Source organism: Eretmochelys imbricata, chromosome 13 (assembly GCF_965152235.1).
Source record: "Eretmochelys imbricata isolate rEreImb1 chromosome 13, rEreImb1.hap1, whole genome shotgun sequence".
NCBI classification, from domain to species: domain Eukaryota; kingdom Metazoa; phylum Chordata; order Testudines; family Cheloniidae; genus Eretmochelys; species Eretmochelys imbricata.
In genome coordinates, this window is record NC_135584.1 from 40,925,510 (window position 1) to 40,940,416 (window position 14,907).

General features: G+C 46.7%; 1 pseudogene; it reads left to right on the forward strand.

Annotated features, from left to right (window-relative positions):
• The first annotated feature begins 6,903 nt into the window (after positions 1-6,903).
• Positions 6,904-8,339, forward strand: LOC144273276 (olfactory receptor 6F1-like; annotated as a pseudogene).
• The last annotated feature ends 6,568 nt before the right edge of the window (positions 8,340-14,907 follow it).

Consider the following 14,907-nt stretch of genomic DNA (forward strand, 5'->3'; position numbering starts at 1 on the left):
GAAGAAGCGGGTAAATGTGTGTAGCGCTCTGACCCAAATCCCACTGAAATCAAAGGGGATTTTGAAACGGCTTACATTTACGTCGGATCACGTCCCATGTGTTTCTGTGGATGCCAGCACAATGGGGACCCGGTCCTGAATGGCTCCGGAAAGGGTCTGTCAAAGCAGAAAGAGAGGAAGGAGGGAGCGAGGGGTTATAGCATAACAAAAAAGAAAGGAAGCTGCAATCCTGCCAATGACAGCCCAGCGTCTCTAGTTCCCTGGGAATCGTTGTTATCATCTTCATCATCTTCATCCTCCTCTTCATCGCCATCTTTGGCGCATTCGCAAAGTTTACGAACGAAAAATGTATACCATCGTTCTCGAGAGCTCCTCATCTCTAACCGGGGACAGCAGCATTTCCCTGCCTCAGGGGGGTGTTGTGAAAGCGACTTCATTACAGACTGTGAGGGGCTAATGTGTTACCGTTATTGGGGCCCTAGAAAAGCCTGCGATAACACCGAGAGTCCTGAATCACTATTAGTGTCCTATAATGATATACTGAATAATAGCAATAATCATAATTCATAATTATTATTAATAATTTATTATGTCTATTCTGGTTGGGCCTGGGAGCCCCGTTTCGGATCCCTACTAGTCGAAGCATGGTGCAATCTCAGAACAAACAGACTTTCTCTCTCCCAAAGATTTGTTTGTCGTATGTAATTTATTTTGCATCAGTCCCAGCACCCGGGGAAAGTGGAGGTGCTGGGTATGGTGGGGTGGGATAGGGTGGGTAAAGAAGGGGACCCCTCCCGGTGAGTAAATGGAAGGAGGACGATTTGGGAAAGCCCCCCCATGCATGTGCTCCTGTCCCTGTGGAAACATCTAAGTGGAGTAAATTCCCGGGAATAGGAAACTGGAGGTGACAGGAAGGAATTGGTAGATTCCCCGGTTTTCTCTCTTTTCTCCTCAGCAGATTTTGGTGGTTGATCCCCACCAAAAGCGAACTGATTCTGAAAGCGAAAGGACACGTTATTGTCTAATCTCAGACCGGCTTCCCTCCTGTGTCTGTCTCTTGCACAGTGATACCGGGCCGTGTGCTCGGGGTTCAGGCAGATACAGCAGGTTGTTGGGGTAGTCAGTAATCGCTGAAGGGGAACCCGGAGGCTTTGCAGGAGAGGCGGAGAGAGTCTCCGGGCTTTTTCACACCCCCTCCGGACTCCACCAGCTGCACCTGCGAATTAAGGGGAAAGTAAGTATCTAGGACAACAGAATAACAATCCCCTACCTCTCCAATACATTAAAAGGGGGGAAATACCTTCAAACGCTGCTTCAGTGAGAACGAGATATAACCAAAGTCTCATTGTCCCTATGTTTGGAGAGGAGAGTTTTCAGGGGGATTGTCTGGTGTCTGCCCAGAGACAGGGGGGCTGCAGATTGTCTCACAGCTGTGGAAGTGAGAGAGACAGATTTAAACAGGAAACTCTCCCCCCCCCCCAGTTTGCATATCTCCCTTCTTATAAGAGACTCCAATTATTTTCTAGAGCGAACTCAGTTTCTTTTGTGTGGCTGAGAGAAGGGCCGGCAATTTATCTCTGGGGTACCCCCCTCTCCCAGTCGGAGAGCTCACTCGACTGGATTAGAGCTTCCTATGTGACTGTAAGGAGTCCAGTCTTCTTTGTCCTCTCCCTAATTCCCACATTTAACCCTAATGATAAACCTTAACCTTTTTATTGATCTCAACCTGAAAGCTAAAGGAATACCTTAGTTCTATCCCTAAATCCTGACTTCTTCCCTGAAGGCAATTCTAACCCTAAATGTAAATTCTAACCCTAACTTTTAATACTAGGCCTCACCCTCCATCCCTACCTTGAAACAAATACTAAAGCCCAACCTAAAACCTAACTATAAAGATAAAACCATACCCAAAATTTAACACTTACCTGAACACAAACCTAAATTTGTACTCTATCCCTATTTCTAAGGGTAGCAAATAATCTTAATTTTTAACATTTACCCTAACCCTAACCTTAAATGTATACGCTAATTACAAATTTGGCCCTAATATTAAACATAACATGTCAGATTAACTTTTAATTGTAACCTGAACCTCAAATTTATTCTCTGCCTTTAAATCCTAACCCTATTTGTAACCATAAACCTTAACTCTAACCCTAAACCTAGAGCTAATCTTAACCCTACATTTTAATCCTACCCGGAGGCCTGAAGTCTTGTCCTAACCCTAAAGTCTATAACTCAAACTGAAGCCTTAATGCATGGGCAGACAGGTGTTACATGATAATGTTAATGGAGGTGGGGCGGAATAAATAGAATCACATAATGTTTAGTAGCATTGGAGACAGAAGTGTGAATAGTGCACTGTGGTTTACTGAAAACTGCTTTAACGTTTGAAGGCATCACTTTAAGTCTGAAAGGAGTTTCCTTCTCCGGCATGGAGGCTGTTAAGCTCCATAGGGAAGATTGTGATCTGGAAGTATGATAGTAAAGCGTCCACTCCCACTTCTTCCTGGAAGCTTTTTGTATCCAAGGCATGATATAGAGGTTCACCTTACATCCATCTACAGTGCATGTCTGACTTTTTCACTGCTGGATCAGATAGGGTCAGGAGAATCTACCAGAAGACACCATTGAGAGGAAAGCAATTGGTGAAAAGTGATATGAATAGTGAATAATTAAATTAAAAAGGTCGGGGGCCCGACTCTGCCTTGATGTGAACCTTATGAGGCCATTCCCAGCTGTGTAAAGAGGAGGGAGGAATGATTTGCACCCACTTTTCTCTTACATTCCTTCGGTGTTAGTGGAGTTGTATGTCGGTTTCATTTCTGTCAAATCTACTTCCCTGGCCAGTCCCTTAAGTTAGAGCAGGGAAGACTCTGTCCTCTAAAGTGTAGTTCAACTGTATGTTCAAAAAAACGACATGAGAGTCCAGTCGGTCAAATGAAGTTTCATAATGCAAAGAGCATCGTGGTGGGGCAGGAAGGGAGTCCCCAGTGGGTCAGGTCTTTTGTCTGAGGTGCTACTGTCAGTATTTAACCAGGAAGTGGGAGCTGTCAACTTTGCATATATTGGATTGACCCAAAGGAGTTTAAGCCAGGAGGCAGGGAGTGTGTGGGGCCTGGGTAGGTGTGTGGAGCGCTGGATTCAGTTGGGTGGCCAGAGAATCTAGCAAAGGCTCTGAGGGTCTCTGATACATTGTCTGATACTTGATCAGAGATCACACCCACTATGGAGCGATGGGCAACAAGATGGAATATTGTCTGGGAATTAAATACATAAACCTGACTTTACTCCTGGCCTGGTGACCCTTCCTATTCCTGCGCCCAGTGCTTTATAGTTTATGGATCTGCAGCCCTCTGCGGCCCATGGGATAAGGGTGAATCCGCAGCTGGTGTTTGTGTATTATCAGGCATAGGTTTCGGTTCACTGTGCGCTTTGCATAGTAATACAGGGCAGTGTCCTCTGTCTTCAAGTTGCTCATTTGAAAATAAACCATGTAGTTGGGATTGTCCTTGGAGATGGTGAATCTCCCTTTGACGTAATCAGCGTAGTAGGTGGAGGTGACTTGAATGTGGGCGACCCACTCCAGGCCCTTTCCAGGAGTCTGAGGGACCCAATTCATGTGGTAATCGGTGAAGGTGAACCCGGAGGCTTTGCAGGAGAGGCGGAAAGTGTCTCTGGGCTTTTTCACATCCCCTCCGGGCTCCACCAGTTGGATGTGAGACCGGGCACCTGGGAATAAGGACAAGTTTGGAAATGGTACTGAGAACAATAATACAATATCTCCCCTTTCTCCGCAATGCATGTAAGAGGGGCGAATACCTTCCAAAGCTTCTAGAATGAAAACCGAATGGAGCCAAAGTCTCATTTTCCCCGCTGCGGGAGGGGAAAGTTCTCAGGGGATTGGCCGGTCACTGCACAGACCCAGGGGGATGCGGACTGCGTCTCCGGGTGCCCCCTGGGCAGAGAGAGGGACAGATATGAACAGGAAACTTCTCGACCTATCTGAATATCCCCTTCCTTATAAGAAACAAGCTCCTGCCCTTTGCTTTACCCTCAGTCTTAAAGAAGAGGACTCAGAGGGACCCTTATTCTGTGTTGTGAAGCGTCTGGACTGGGGGATCATGTTTGTGCTTTTACCTAAGGGAGAAGTAAAATGATCTCAAATCCCAAGACATCCTTCCCTGGCCTGATAGGGCGTGTTCTTGGGTCAGGGAAAAGCTTCCCTTATTCCCCTTTGCCTTTGGGTTAGACTGCGGAAGACAAGCGTATGTGGCAGCAGGACCAGAATCTGAGAAACTCTCCACGTACAAGGGGAAGCAGGTTCAGCGTTTTGTAGCCATGGCAGACCTGACAGTGACAACTGGCTGACAGCTAATGCAGGATGGGAATGTTGCACAAGACTTTGGGAAGTCCTGGGACAAATCTCACCAAGTGGGAGCTGCCTTCTGTGACCCTAGTGCCCTTCGGCCCCCCACCCAAGGGCCTTTGCTTCTCCTGCCCGAGCACGAAGCGGGGGGTGTCGCTGCTGTCCCCGCGCGGCCGCTGGGAGAAAGGCGATTCCACCGCCTGGGTTTTTGTACGATCACAAACCGGTTTGGTGTCACTGTGTCTCTCGCACAGTAATAGCGGGCGGTGTCCTCGGGCTTCAGGCTGGTCATTTGCAGATACAGCAGGTTGTTGGGATTGTCTCTGGAGATGGTGACTCGGCCTTTCATTGAATCAGCGGAGCTTGGACCCACCCCATCGTAGTAAATAAATGCGATCCACTCTAGCCCCTTCCCGGGACCTGAGGGACCCAGTCCATATTGCAGCTTCTGAAGGTGAGGGTTTGGTAGAGAGAAAATAAACCAAATATACACTGGGATAATAGTCTATTACCAAGTTTTAATGCCTTCTTCAAAAGCATTAAGTGTACTCAAGTTTCAGAGTAACAGCCGTGTTAGTCTGTATTTGCAAAAAGAAAAGGAGTACTTGTGGCACCTTAGAGACTAACCAATTTATTTGAGCATGAGCTTTCGTGAGCTACAGCTCACTTCATCGGATGCATACCGTGGAAACTGCAGCAGACCTTATATACACACAGAGATCATAAAACAATACCTCCTCCCACCCCACTGTCCAGCACCTCCTCCCACCCCACTGTCCTGCTGGTAATAGCTTATCAAAAGTGATCATCAAGTTGGGCCATTTCCAGCACAAATCCAGGTTTTCTCACCCTCCACCCCCCCCCCCAGAAGTTTAACCAGAACGTCTGGGGGGGGGGGTGTAGGAAGGAGAGTGAGTTTGTGTGTGTGTGTGTGTGTCCGGGAAAAAAAAGAAAAAGGGGGGGGGGGGCTGAGAAAGCCTGGATTTGTGCTGGACATGGCCCACTTTGATTACCATGCACATTGTAGGGAGAGTGGTCACTTTGGATGAGCTATTACCAGCAGGATAGTGAGTTTGTGTGTGTGGGTTTTTTGGAGGGGGGTGAGGGGGTGAGAGAACCTGGATTTGTGCAGGAAATGGCCCACCTTGATTATCATGCACATTGTGTAGAGAGTTGTCACTTTGGATGGGCTATTACCAGCAGGAGAGTGAGTTTGGGGGGGGTGGTGGAGGGTGAGAAAACCTGGATTTGTGCTGGAAATGGCCCAACTTGATGATCACTTTAGATAAGCTATTACCAGCTGGACAGTGGGGTGGGAGGAGGTATTGTTTTATGATCTCTGTGTGTATATAAAGTCTGCTGCAGTTTCCACGGTATGCATCCGATGAAGTGAGCTGTAGCTGAAAGCTCATGCTCAAATAAATTGGTTAGTCTCTAAGGTGCCACAAGTACTCCTTTTCTTTTTAAGTGTACTCAAGCATCTTATTGCAGGTTATGTATTATCTCCTCTTTGACAATAATATGTGTGGTTTTGTTAACTAGGGCCACCAGTGAGTTGAGCTTGTGAGACCAGTCATTAAGCAGGTTATTTGGGTCCTTGGGCCTCTGGAAATTGATAATTCTTGCCAATCTGTCTACTTTTGCAAAGATGGTCTTATTTACTACTAGGTTGGACAGGAACGCCTCCGATTCCTCAACAGATAGATCCAGGAGCTGTACCATCCTCTTCATTGTAATTCTGGTATAATATTTTGCCATTATTCTAATATTGTGCTCCATAACTCTGTTCTTCAAGTCTTTCCATCTCTTTTCACCTTCCTCTGCATAACCAAAGACATCTGGGGCAGGACTGTCAAGACTTCCTTCTCTTAATTCCTTTCCATATTCCTCAACTAAGACAGTCCAGCGCATCAACTCCAGAGTGGTAAATAGTTTTAAAAGATCTTTATACTTAGGGATTTCTTTTAGCTTTCCATCTGTGTAGGTACCAAGCTTCCTAGGCACGTACACAGCTGGCCATCCCAAGCGGCTGCTTGTGCCGCCATGTTCTCACTGCTAATTTTATCCTGCTTGCTTGACCAAAGCTAGTGCATGTGTGTCTACCCAAACTGGGAATTACACCTCCCGGCTGCAGGGCAGAGGTACCCGTGGTTGAACTCTAAATATTTTTTGTTTCCAATCTATTGATAATTTGTTATGTCTTCTCTATTTCTTGCTATGACACTGACGGGATAAAGATATTTCAACATCCCAGCCTAAAAGTCTTTCTTTAAAGTTCAAGAAAGATTAAGGGAGTTAGAAGGGACATTTGTGTAATTCAATAGAGTTCCACGCTCTTTGTTCACCTATACTGGAAACTCAACCTCTTAATTATATGAGTCTTCCTCTGTTTATTGACAACTTTACTTTTCAGGTAGACAGATGTCATGATACAAGGTTACCTGCTCTAGGTGTCACCTAGTATAATCGACAGAACAACCTGATTGCGTGCAGTCTGTCAATATTTAATGATTTTCTTTTTCTAGATACATATTATGGAAAAAGGAGAAGGAAGAAACCAAACACTCATTGTGGAATTCATCCTTTTAGGGTTTGGGAATGTCCCTGAACTGCAGCCCCTTCTCTTTCTCATGTTTCTAGTGATCTTCATTGTGACTGTGGCAGGGAACATCCTCACTGTTGCGCTAGTTGTGGCTGATCGCCACCTTCACACCCCCATGTACTTCTTCCTGGGGAACTCGTCCTGCCTGGAGACCTGCTACACCTCCACCTTGCTACCCAGGCTGCTGGCCAGTCTCCTGCCTGGGACAGAACCATTTCTGTTAAGAGCTGCATTCTGCAATTATACTTATTTGGTGTCATGTCATTTACAGAATGTCTGCTGCTAAGGGCAATGTCTTATGATCAGTATTTAGCGGTATGCAATCCACTCCGTTATGCTGCTCTGGTGAATGGCAGGGTTTGTTGCCAGCTAGTGGCAGGGTCCTGGATAAGTAGCTTTCTAGGGTGCACCACAATAAATATTTTCTTGTTCCAGTCAAAGTTTTACTTGTGGCACCTTAGAGACTAACACATTTATTTGAGCATAAGCTTTTGTGAGCTACAGCTCACTTCATCGGATGCATGCAGTGGAAAATACAGTCGGGGGATTTTATATACACAGAGAACATGAAACAATGGGTGATCAGGTAAGGTGAGCTATTAACAGCAGGAGAGGAAAAAAAAAACCTTTTGTAGTGATAATCAAGGTGAAAAGGTTTTTTTTTTCTCTCCTGCTGGTAATAGCTCACCTTACCTGATCACTCTCATCACAGTGTGTATGGTAACACCCATTGTTTCATGTTCTCTGTGTATATAAAATCCCCCGACTCTATTTTCCACTGCATGCATCTGATGAAGTGAGCTGTAGCTCACGAAAGCTTATGCTCAAATAAATGTGTTAGTCTCTAAGGTGCCACAAGTCCTCCTTTTCTTTTTGCGGATACAGACTAATGCGGCTGCTACTCTGAAACCAATCAAAGTTTTGTGATTCAAAAGAAATCGATCATTTTTTTTTGTGATTTTTCACCCACGATAAAGCTGTCCTGTGGTGACACCCAGACGGTGCAACGGCTGACATTTATTGTCTCTGCCATAGGGACATTTGTGTCCTGTCTACTGGTCCTGACATCCTACATTTTTATCATCGCCACCATCCTGAGAATCCCCTCCACCACCGGGAGGCTCCTCTCACCTCATTGTGTTTATAGTTTACTATGGGACACTGATTACTGTCTATGTGGTTCCAAGAGCCAACATTCTCAAGATCCTAGATAAACTATTCTCTGTCTCCTACACAGTCCTGAGTCCCATGATCAACCCTGTCATCTACAGCCTGAGAAACAAGGAGGTCAATGAGTCCCTGGGGAAAGCTATTCTTCAACTAGTTGCTTTCAGAAACAGGCATGGAACCTTAAAGGACAAATTTTAGCATATAGTAAAATAGAGATGAACTGATATAGTTTCTTAGACGTGGCCCACTGGAGTCCTTGAGAACAGGATTACCCCTCATTGACCTTACTTCATCTTTTTTTCTTTCTTGATTGTTACTCTGATACTTTTCAGCATTGATCTTGCATACATTTAAAACACATTTCTTTTGTACAAAACTTGATACTGTAAGAGACATTCTTTATTAATTTTTTTCCAGACACACATTTCAGTAAAGCACTCTGCTACATGCATCCATAAATTCATCCGTACATGAACACTAGGGCCCAAATTCTTCCAGGAGCTTAACATCTTTTGAGTGGTTCTGGGTCTCTTCCACTCCCACTGAAGCTAATGACATTCATTCTCCACTGATTAGGATCCTCTGTTGTCAGTTTTCAGAGTGGTAGCCGTGTTAGTCTGTACCAGCAAAAACAACTAGGAATCCTTGTGGCACCTTTTAGACTAACACATTTATTTGGGCATAAGCTTTCATGGGCTAAATTCCACTTCATCAGATGCATGGAGTGGAAAATACAGTAAGCAGTCAATTTGGTCAACGCTGCCTCATTATTTCCCTTCCAAGCTCTCCTAAAATCCTCCTCTGCCCTGAAGCATAAGAAAGTATTGACAACCGGCTGCTGGTTTGCTGAGGGGTCACTGCCGATCATGGTGACCTGTATTGTCCCATTGGTTCCTTGTCTCCCCTTCTCCATGCAGGGCCCTCCCTAGCCATCAAAGGGCACCGGCGGGTCCTATGTCCAAAGAAGCAGTTTCTGTAGGTGCAGATTTGGAAAATGATGTTTCCCAACCTCCAGTGCCCCCTTTCAGTCTTGTCCCCCAGGCTGGGCTGGGCTGTTTGCTCATTGCTGCCCCTGGTGGTGGACGGGAGAAGTGGACTCTGCAGCCCCTCTCTCTTTCTCTCACCGACCTCCGTTTTTGGATTGTTATTTAAACCAGACATGACTATTGTGGAGGGTTATTTATTTAACCATTTAACCCAGGATTTTTGTCTCCTAGGAAAACGCTCCTTGTCCCAGAAAACCCACCATAGGTGGAAAATAGTTCAACTAACCAGACAAAGGAACAGAAAACAAAGCAACCGCACAAACAAACTGGGCGGTTTCTAGTGCCAAAAGCGGAGCGGTCACGGCCCTTCTGCGGGAATGTGTCACTGAGCGCGGTGACACTAAGTGGAATCCCAGCATGGTGAAGTGAAGAGGGTCCTAGACAGAACCGGCATGAACCAGGTTGAGGCTCTGTGGCCTGTGTTATGCAGGAGGTCAGACTAGTTTATCATACTGCTCCGTTCTGGCATTTAAGTCTATGTATCTGTGGCTCCCGGGGAGGCTGTGTGTGGGCTCAGAATTTGTCCCCAGCAGAGGCAAGAAAGAGGAAGGGACTCAAATAAGAATGTTCTGTCCTTTGCGGGAACTTGTATGAACTGCTTCATCTTGCATAAAATCAAAGATGAGGAACAATAATAGCAATAAAAAGGGTTTGTTGTTGCTAATCCCTTTTCCAGAACTGATCTCATTTTTACTTAGAGGCCTGGGGCGCCCCCAACACCGAACTGCTTCTCTCATTACTGCAGGGGGAGGTTTTTGTCTGAGCTCAGACCGGCTTCCCCTCACTGTGTCTCTCGCACAGTGATACCGGGCGGTGTCCTCAGGCTTCAGGCCGGTCATTTGCAGATACAGCAGGTTGTTGGAATTGTCCCTGGAGATGGTGAATCGCCCTTGAACAGCTGAGGAATACCACTGGCTCGATCCACCAGTGTTAATCTCAGCCACCCACTCCAGCCCCTTCCTGGGAGCCTGGCGGACCCAATCCATCCAGTAGCTGCTGAAGGTGAACCTGGAGGCTTTGCAGGAGAGGCGGAGAGAGTCTCCGGGCTTTTTCGCACCCCCTCCGGACTCCACCAGCGTCTGGGACCGGACACCTGGGAATAAAGACAGGCCATTGTAAATATAGACATACAAAGCAGCGATAACACAATATTCTTCACTGACAGTTATTAGAGGAGGAAAATACCTTCCAGAGCCGCTACAGCGAAAATTACAAGGAGCAAAAATCCCATTTTCCCGGGTGCTGGAGGGGAAAGTTCTCAGGGGACTGGCTGGTCACTGCACAGACCCAGGGGGCTGCGGATTGTGTCTCCGGGTGCAGCCTGGGCAGACAGAGGCACAGATTTAAACAGGACACAGTCTCCCTCATTTGCATACCCCTTTGCTTATAAGAGACACACACTCCTGCTGCCAGTGATCGGATTGACCCGTTCTAGGGCTCCGGGTGTGGGAGTCAGACTGTCCCGTCCTGTGTGTCTGTGCAGCGCCAGGCGCTGGGATCCTCATTAGAGGTTCGGACCCCTGGGAGGAATGAACAGCTCCCTGCAGTGACTGTATTTCCTCACCCAGGAACTTAGGGCCTGGTTATTGTAAAGTGATATGGTGAGGAGAGGGGGGACTCCACTCTGGAGCCCCGTCCCATGCGCAGATGGGACTTGTATCGTCCGGTCAGTGGGGTCCGTGTCTGGGGTGTCTGGGGAGACTTCAGACAGCACTGGAGGGAGATTTCAAAGTAGCAGCCGTGTTAGTCTGTATCAGCAAAAAGAAAAGGAGGACTAGTGGCACCTGAGAGACTAACCAATTTATTTGAGCATAAGCTTTCCTGAGCTACAGCATCCGATGAAGTGAGCTGTAGCTCACGAAAGCTTATGGTCAAATAAATTTGTTAGTCTCTAAGGTGCCACAAGTCCTCCTTTTCTTTTTGAAGGGAGATTGTTATTCACGATTGATATTCATATTCGTGTTCACACTTCTATTCCCTTTCCCATTCAGACTCCACTTCCAGTTTATACGGGGAATCTGTAAACTAAAACTGAGCACAAATCAGAGCCTTTGTGTTGGCTATTGGGGTTGATTCGTGTCTTTTGTTAAATTTGGCCATGTTAAGAGACAAACACGATGTTAACCCACTGTTTGCTTTGGTGATGGACTTTGTCACTGTGGTCTAGTCTCCCACACAGTGATACCGGGCGGTGTCTTCCCGTCTCCTGCTGCTCCTTTGTAAACACAGAGGGTTGCTGGGATTGTCTCGGGAGACAATGGACCACATTTTCGCTGAATCGGTGTAATGGGAACAATTTTGTGTATCCTGCGCCCTGGAGACCCACTCCAGATGCTTCCCGGGAGCCTAAGTGACCCAGCGCTGAAGTGGAACCTGGAGACTTTAGCAGAGAGGCGAAGTCAAAGGGCACCTGCAAGTTCCATGTACAAAGGAGCAGTTTATGTAGGGACAGAGATGAAAAAAATATGTTTTCCAGCCCCAAAAGCCCCTCTTCAGTCTTGTCCCCAAGTCTGTGGTGTTTTCTCATTGCCCCCCTTCTCTCACTGATCCCCACATTTTGTATTATCATTAAAAGTAGAAAATATATATTTTGGGGGTTATTTATTCTTTTAATCTACGATTTTTTTTTGCTCATAGGAAAATGCTCCTTGTGCCAGAAAAAGCCAGCTTTTGCTGAAAAATTACTCAACTAGCCAGAAAAGCAAGCAAACAAACAAAACAGACAAACTTATGGGTTCTCGTGCCAAAAGCTGAGAGATCACGGCCCTTCTGCTGGAAAGTATCACTGACAGCCGTGAAAAAAAGCGGAATCACAGCATGCTGAAGTAAAGAGGGTGCTGGACTGAACCCCAGTTAATCAGGTTGAGGATTTATGGCATGTATTATGAAGGAGATCAGACTGGAGTATCATACTGCTCCTTTCCTCCCTTTAATTTTGTGAATCTGTAACTATCTGGGTGGTTGTGTGCATTTTTACTTTGATGTGTGATAAAGCAGTGGTTCTCAAACTGGGGGTCGGGACCCCTCAGAGGATCACAAGGTTATTAAATGGGGGGTCATGAGCTGTCAGCCTCCATCCTAAACCCCACTTTGCCTCCAACATTTATAATGGTGTTAAATATATTTAAAAGTGTTTTTAATTTATAAGGGGGGTCACGTTCAGAGGCTTGCTGTGTGAAGGGGGTCCCCAGTGCAGAAGTTTGAAAACCACTGTGATAAAGGCCACATTCAAATATGACCAGACGAATGGCCATATTGTATCAGACCAAAGGTCCACCTAGCCCAGTATCCTGTCTTCTGACCGTGGGCAATTCCAGGTGCCCTAGGCAATGAACAGATCAAGTAAACATTAAGTTATCCCTTCTCTGTCTCCCATTCCCATCTTGTGGCAAACAGAGGCTAGGGACACCTCCCTGCCAATCCTGACTAATAAGAATTTATCTAGTTCTTTTTAAACCCTGTTATAGTCTCGGCCTTCACAACATCCTCTGGGAAAGAGTTTCACAGGTTGACTGTGTGCTGAGCTAAGAAATATTCCTTTTGTTTCTTTGAAAACTGGTGCCTATTACTTTCATTTGGTGACCCCTAGTTCTTCTGTTATGAGAAGGAGTAAATAACACTTCCTTATTTATAAAGAAAACAATGTGGAGTCCTGTGGCACCTTAAAGACTAACAAAGGTATTTGGGCATACACTTTCTTTAGTGGCAATTTAGACCCCACCATTTTCTATGTATAGTTGGGATTATGTTTTCCCATGTGCATTACTTTGCATTTATCAACATTTAATTTTGTCTGCCATTTTGTTGCCCAGTCACCCAGTTTTGAGAGATCCTTGTGTAGCTCTTCGCAGTCTGCCTGGGACTGAACTATCTTAAATAGTTTTGTATCATCTGAAAATTTCACCACCTCACTGTTTACCCCTTTTCCCAGATCATTTCTGAATATGTTGAATAGGACTGGGCCCAGTACAGACCCCTGGAGGACACCACTATTTACCTCTCTCCATTCTGAAAACTGACCATTTATTCCTGCCCTTTGTTTCCTATCTTTTAACCAGTTACCAGTCCATGAGAGAACCTTCCCTCTTATCCCAGGACATCTTAATATTCCAGAAGTCCCAGTTTTTTATGGACATACGATCATAGATAGATATAGAGATTTGAAACCTGATGACAGATATTTTGTTTTCACTCTGGTTGCAGATCCCGTGCCTGTGCCTAGTGCTGGATTGTCTGTGGAAGTGCTGCCTCCATGAGGCATATGGCAGAAGGAAATTCTGCAACTTTCATTTTGTAAAAAGAAGGAGGAATACTGCACCTTAGAGACTAACAAATGTATTTGAGCATAAGCTTTCATGGGCACACACCTTCTTGGAATGGACACGAACAACCACTGGAAGAAGAACTCTCCCTTTCCAATCCATGCACACAGCTGCTTGGAACTAGGCCAATATAAGGGCAAGGTCTATAGTAACCGCCTCTGCCCATGTTGTTTAGGGCAGGTGAAAAACCTTCCCCGTTAGCGATTACCGTGTAATCTGTGTTGCCAAAATGGCTCCCCAGGGGTTGTCCCAGATGCCTCTTTCTTGGTCTCTCCGAGCACAGGACGTTCGCTGAGAACTGACCCTGTCTCTGACTCCAGCGGGGGCTCTGTGCGCATGAAGGGAGGATGGAGAAGACCACAGGCGCAGTGATCCCATACGGATTAAAGGTGAATATCCCTTTAAACCCTTTATAGTTTTTTAACATTTGATAATTTTAGATCGAGCTTTAGGTGTCACTGTAATACTTTCCCCCTCTTTCTGCCTTGGTCTAAGACGTCACTATTAATAACATTGGCTTTGTGTTGTTTAGATTAAACTGATGTATGGGAGAAACCAATATACAAGGCTGGAGCGGTACAGAGGAAACTCTCCTGTGGTTAGATTATCTATAACTGCCCATTGCAATGTTCATGCAGCTGGTGTTTACCGCTAGAGGAGGCAGGGGAATGGACTCCTTCGGTGCCTGTTCCCATCCACTGTGACAATTCCCATCTTCCTACGTGAGCCTCTTTTGTCCATTTGTTAACTATTTGAACAAGTAGCCTTCCGCTTTTCCCCGGCTGCGCCTCGCCTTGGGAGCAGGATAGGGTGGGCGGAGTGGGGAATTTGGTCAACGCTGCCTCATTATTTCCCTTCCAAGCTCTCCTAAAATCCTCCTCTGCCCTGGAGCATACGAAAGTATTGACAACCGGCTGCTGGTTTGCTGAGGGGTCACTGCCGATCATGCTGACCAGCTTTGTCCCATTGGTTCCTTGTTCTCCTCTCCCCCATGCAGGGCCCTCCCTAGCCATTTGGGTGCCCCACACGGCCCCCGGCTGGCGGGGGCTGTGTGGGGCCCCAGGCCTCCCCACCCCAGGGTCTCGTAGGCAGGAGCTGGGGGGGGCACTTTTGGGGGCCCCACAGGCCCAGAGGATTAATGGGGGCCGGGAGCAGCCCGGTCCTCTTCCATCGCCCCGGCCCCAGCCTTGTCGCTCTGGGGAGGGGGCTTGGGGGAAGGGATCCCCCGCACTCACTGGCAGCAGCGGGAAGAGAAGCAGCTCGGCCCCAGCCCGATCTACTCCGCTGGGGGAGAACATTTCCCTAACCCCCCGCCCCGCCCCGCGACACGGCTGGGGCAAGGGAAGCGAGCGGGCTGGTGCCGCGTCGCTCCGCTTCCAGCTGCCAGCGAGTGCAGCG